The sequence below is a fragment of the Elephantulus edwardii genome, unplaced genomic scaffold (genome assembly GCF_000299155.1).
Source record: "Elephantulus edwardii isolate Elephantulus edwardi_28Jun2011 unplaced genomic scaffold, EleEdw1.0 scaffold00053, whole genome shotgun sequence".
Classification (NCBI taxonomy): Eukaryota; Metazoa; Chordata; class Mammalia; order Macroscelidea; family Macroscelididae; genus Elephantulus; species Elephantulus edwardii.
Window position 1 is genome coordinate 9,454,629 of NW_006399803.1, and position 6,465 is coordinate 9,461,093.

The 6,465-nt window shown below is 42.6% G+C and overlaps 1 pseudogene; it reads left to right on the top strand.

Annotated features, from left to right (window-relative positions):
* Positions 1–2,974: 2,974 nt before the first annotated feature.
* LOC102847308 lies at positions 2,975–5,090 on the top strand (annotated as a pseudogene).
* Positions 5,091–6,465: the final 1,375 nt, after the last annotated feature.

Sequence of the window (6,465 nt, forward strand, 5' to 3'; positions counted from 1 at the left end):
GTGACTGGGATAATTGGGATGGGAGTGTCAGAGACAGTGCGATTGGCACAGTACGGAGCGGAGTTTAGGGCTGTTGTACATAGGGTCGCTATGAGTTGCAGGCGACTCGATGGCACATAACAACAACAACAACAACAACTCAGATTCATTGCCAGTAATCAGAAAGACTATGGCTTGAATCAGACATATTTAGTCCTCAAATTGACATCATTACTCCTCAATAATTTGGGGAGGTTCCTAACTGCAGATTTTCCCAGTGCGATATGTCTCCTTATTTGAACGTCCAGAAAAGAGTGGCTCTGCGGCTAGCAGAGTAACACCTAAGGGCCTACACTATGAAAGCCCTCTAAGAGGGTTGTTGTTGTTGTTGTTGTTGTTTTGTGTCAACAAGTCAAGCACAACTCATAACTACTGTATAAACAACCTATCCGAACCCTTCCTATACTCACAATCTCTGAGACCCTACAGTCCATTGCTGCAGTCACAGGGTCACTTTACCTTGAGGAATGAACCCAGCATTTCTCAAGCTGAAAGAACTGAAAACCAAATTCAAGCCTCAAGTTGTAATATTATCCAGGCTGTGGCACCAGGGATATTATTGCTGGTGTCAGACCTTGATTGAAAGCAAAAAATACTAGAAGAATATCTATTGTGCTTTATTGACTATGCAAAGGCATTTGACTATGTGGATTAGAACATATTAAAGCTAATATTGAGATGATTGTGAATCTAAGAACATGTAGCTGTGCTTATGTGAAACCTGGAATAGACAGAAAAGGTAACTTCAGATAATCAAGTTCAGGAAAAGGTCCTTAATTCATTACATTAATGGACTTTACAACCAACTATCCTATTAAGTAAAAATTACTTAGTCTATCACACATAATAATAAAAATGAGCTGAGACTCAAACTTCTCCTATGCAATATTTTAAGGGCCTGCTTACTATGGTTACCTATGGTGGACAGTGTTTGCTGGAGCTTTTCTTCAAAAACAAGCCTAGAAGCAGGAGAGGCATCCACTTCCGAAATGGCTTGCCTCCAGAAACTCCATAAACAGTGCTCAGGTCTTTCGTTCATAGGGTCGCTATGAGTTGTCTACAACTCGACGGCACCTAACAACAATAACAACACTTATTAATACTAAATTTTGTTTCTAATGTTGTTTTAATCTTTTTCTAAAAACAAGATATTAAATTCAGTGTTTCAGGAAATGGTGTCCTTTGTACATTTTGCATGTATTTTTAAAATACAGATTAAGGAAAAAAATGGTCTTTGGTGAAAGAATGGTTTCACAGTAAAGGAACATGAAGACACAGCTATTTACATGTCAAGAGCAGAAGTTAATTTTGTGATTTATTGAAAAATTCTAACTGATGATGACAGTGACAAACTTTCCCCCCCTTTAGATGAATCCATACATTAATCACTCTCTCTCCTTTGCCTACATATCTCCCTGGTTTCTCTACCTCTATCCTTTTTCTTTGGAAGTCAAGGTCAGAAAGGGAGGCACAGGATGGGGCAGCAGTCTGAGACTTCACAACAAATCCAGGGATAAACAAAGACATTCTTTTCCCCAGAGGTCTGCACTAAAAAGTAGTAGTTTTGCAGAAAAACAGTAGCTTCCTTGCATCTTGGGTGGCTTTGCCTTGGTGATACATCACATTTATGATGGGATGTGTCATAGTTCGTTAACTTGACTATTCTATTATATTTGATTACAATGGGACGCTACTCAAAAACAACATGCCCGGAATTGAAGACAGATGGCCCAGTAAGGGACTGAAGAGTTTAATATGATCATTTACTATTTCTACTTTTATGGTGTTTTTTTTTCCTTGTCATTTATTATGAATACCACAGAAAAACACTGACATATTTTTAAAATAGTGTCATTTCTTATGAAAGGAAGCAAGAGGAATCATGGGGCAGGTCAAGGTCACACTGATATTCTGCTAGTACCCTTAATTGGAAGATATATTTTGTTTTGGGTGCTGTTTATTTCTACATCTGCATAGTTTATAAGTGTAGGAAAAGAAAATGAAAGAAATTTACTTTTGTTCACTATCTACAAGGGATGTGCATAAATAAAACCTCTGACTCCTTGTAATAGAGATTCTTGAAATATTTCCTCCTTCATAGTGGCTGAAGCAAGAGTTGTGGGAAATTAGTCCATTCAAGTTAAAAGTAAGTTATACTACAATATTCTAAATCTTAACAAGTGACATCCACACTGACTTTGATCTAGCAGCAAGGGATTTGTAAAGTATAGCAGATCATTTTGTCCTGGCCTTTCCACCCTGGTTAATTAAACCTTGGTTAACTTTTAAAGTCTTTTCTTCCAAAGGTACATACAGGTAACTGACCACACTTTAAAGTTTATTTCTAGAACAATTTTTTTTATTATTAATTTCAATGAACATCTACAGAGATTTTGGACTTCCATTCATTCATTGTTGCTCTTTTCATCAGCATGAGAATTTCTAATATTGAACGTTTCTAAGTAAGGATGAGTATAAGGGAAAATACTCTCTACTGTTCATATGATCTGTTAATATGGTTGCTGTGGGACATAGTCAACTCAACAATACGTATCAACAACTCCCATATCATCCTTTTAGAGAGCTGAAAAGAACTTGGAAAATGGAAACAAAAGTATTAAATAATAAGTAATATTCAAGAAACACTTTAAATACCTAGTTCAAATAAGACTTCTCGACAAAGTTTCATTCTTAGTGTTTTGGGATAAGGTATTGATTAATTTATGAACTTATGTTTCGTTTTTATAAGAAAGTCATAACTTTCCGTACTCTCCCTGCCATTGCTCCCATGATCCTATTTTTATAACAGTAGTTTTACACAATATTTGTATTTTGTATTTGTACACAATATTTGACTGAGTTATTTCACTCAGCATCACGTCCCTTGAAATCACCCGTATTAGAATTTGCGAACCAACCAGTTGCTGCAGAACCCATGGTGAACACCCTGTACATCCTGCCCAATGACATCGGTGTGTTTAGCTTTGATTGCCGTGAGCCCTTCCGCCTGCTGTCATCACAGAGCGCATCTATGCCCGTCACCTATCGAGGATCGTCTGTTGTGGAGGCCTAGCTGTGCTGCTGCAGACCTTCCCCAAGGCTCCCTATATCTATGCTGTACTCAGCCACCTCTTCTGTGCCCAGGACCCCAACCAGATGCAGCGGCCCGCCCTGGCAGAAGGCCTCATGGAGGAGTATAAGACATTCCTGGTCTACGCTGCTGGTGCCTACTCCAACATGGGCAATTACAAGTCCTTTGGTGACACTAAGTTTATCCCCAAATTGCACAAGAAGCTGGAATGGGCAATCTAGGGGAGCCTGGTTGCTCAGCAGCACCCTGAAGAAGTCAGGGGCCTCTGACAGAGTTGTGGGGAAGCTCATGTTCTCTCTGGAGCTGCAGTTTTGACACCTGGGGCTGGGGAAAGAGGGTATAATCACCTACATTTTTCGGGGACTGTACCATGGAATATGCCAAGCTGGCACAAGACTTCCTGGACTCTCAGAACCTTGGCATCTACAATACATGGCTCTTCAAGGAGACCGGCCAGGATGGGCAGCGACGCTTTGAGGTGCTGATGGCTTCAGTGCTTGACACAGAGCCTGCTGTGGACTCAGGAGTGACTTCCAAACTGAAGAGCTATGAATTCTGGGGGAGCTGCTTCCAGGTGACCTGGGGAGACTACTCACCCATCCTTCACAAGGTGTTGGAGCATCTGGAGAAAGCCAGGGCCTATGCAACCAACAGTTACCAGAAGCAGATGCTGGCCAAGGACATGGACAGCTTCATGCAGGGCTCCATCGAGGCCCACATGAGGAACTCCTGCTTCTGGATCCAGGAGAAAGGCCTCATAGTGGAGAGTTACATCGGGTTCATCAAGAGCTACCAAACCCATTTGGCTCCCAGGGAGAATTTGAAGGCTTTGTGGCCAAGTTTAAGTGGCTGGTGATGAGTGCAGAACAGCTGCTGAGGGAGTTGTCCTGGCCCCCGGCCTTCGATAATGACAAGTTCCTCACCCTTGACTTCACCTCCCTGGATGTCCTCACGTTCGCTGACTCCAGCATCCCTGAAGGCATCAACATCCCCAACTATGATGACCAGAGGCAGACAGAAAGGCTTTAAGAACGTGTCACTAGGCAGTGTGCTGGCAGAGGCCTTCGCCACAGAGCAGAAGAAGCTTACCTTCATGCACGAGGAGGACAAGGACCTGTATGTCTGCTGGAAGGGGCCCTCCTTTGACATTTAGGTGGAGCTGCATGAGCTGTTAGGTCACAACAGTGGAAAGCTCTTTGTGCAGGATGAGAAAGGAGCTTTCAATTTTGACCAGGAGACTCTAATTAACCTAGAAACTGGGGAGCAGATCCAGAGCCGGTACTGGAGCAAGGAGACGTGGGACAGCAAATTCGGCACCCAGAGTGCTGGGCCAAGAGCGTGGGCCTCTGCCTCTGCCATACCCCTCATGTGCTGGAGCTCTTTGGTTTTGAAAGAACTGACGCAGAAGATATGATCTATGCCAACTGGATCAACTTGGTTGGGGCTGGGTCGAAGGCTTGTGGAGTTCTACACTCCTAAGGCCTTGAACTGGAGACAGGCCCACATGCAGGCCCCTCTTCATGATCCTGAGGGTCTTGCTGGAGGCTGGTGAGGGGTTAGTTACGTTACCCCCACCACAGGCTCCAATGGTCTGGGGTCAAGCCCAGCCTGGAGCGCTCCCTGCGGAGACAGCAGGTGCTGAAATCTATGAGGGATGGGGCCAAAAGGTGGGCCCTGTAAGAGGGGTACACAGCTATTACGGATGCACCCCCTGAATGCTTCCTCACCCTCAGAGACACAGTGCTTCTGTGCAAAGGAATCTTAGAAACGCGTCGTTCAGCCCAACACTTGCCTTGAAGGCTCAGAAGTCCAACTCCTGGAGTATGAAGTCTCAGCAGCCGGCCTGATCCTATCCTTCTCTGAGCGCTTCCATGAGGGTGGGCCAGAATTGGAGGACATCCTCACCCAGCTGGCTGTGGCTGATGCCCAGTTCTGGAAGGGCACGACTGGGCAGGCTTGAGGAAAGTTCATGTGGCCTTTTCCCCAACTCCATCAAACCAAGGTTTCATGACCTTCGTCAGAGGGTCAGCGTGAGAGGCTAGAGCTGGACCTTGGTGCTATCTGGACTGAGGATGGTGACACTAAGCCTTCCTGTTCGTTTACCAAATGTTTTCCCTTGGGGACCACGTGTGATCTGCAGCGCCAGCCAGGGAGTGGGCAAGATAAGGCTCTTTATCCTGTTTCAGATGAAGCATGAGTTAAGTGATGTGGCCAGATCATCCAGGTGGTACATGACAGAGCTAGAACACAACCTTCTTGCCAAATGCAGTACTCTTCATGTATTACTTTCATAACCAGAAAAATAAATTTTGGAAACCACACACATACACACACATGCACATACACACAGAATAGCCCATATTGTGCAATCTTTCACAAGTTCTTCACTATTTTTCAAAGCTATGCAGTATTCCACTGTGAAAATATACCACAGCTTCTCTATCTATTCATTTGTTGATGGGCACTTGGGCTGTTTCCATCTCCTTGCTATTGTGAATGGCGGTGCCATAAACATGGGTATGCATACACCTGTTTGTGTTGCACATTGTACTTCTGATTTCCTAAGATACCGTTCCCAGTCATGGAATAGCTGAATCAACTTGGAAAGAATGGCTAGATAATGAATGCTAATTAGAACAAGGAAGGTTAATTTTAAATGAATGAACAATCAGATACTGTGTGTATAGCAATTAACAATCTGGAACAAGACATGCACTATCGTTTGTAAAGGGGAGAAAGGAAAGAAGACATACATAAATGAGCAAATGAAAAACCAATTTCTTGGTAAATTTTCATTCAGATCACAATATAAAAAAGAGGGAACAAATAATTACTTACAAGTTTGTAACAAGAACTTTTTAACATTGATAGAATGCTGGTGCCTGTATTTTTGCCAAAGAATAACCCACACAGGGTAAGGGCAAACAGCTAAGTTTCTCTCTGTTTACATTTCTATTCCCAAAGATAATTGTTTAGTCAAGATGTTTAGCCTTGATTGTGGGTCACTAGGGGTCACTAATAAAAGACTCTATTTGGATTTTACAAGTTTGTTTGAATCTGTACACAAATTTTTTCCAGGAATCCAAACTACATCAATACTTGTGCATTCTAATCATTATGGAATGAAGTAGCAGTTAAACTACCAGTCACATTTAAGATCTGAGTATACACAAAGACGATTGGAAAAATAACTTAGCATTCATAGCAGATATTTGCTTGATGCGTTTGAAAAGAGTATTGCTGGGTTTTGCCATTTAAAGTCTAGTGTGTCACTAGCGCATGTGATATGTTGACCCACCAGGCTGTTAATCAAATAATATGTATTATCTTGTGGA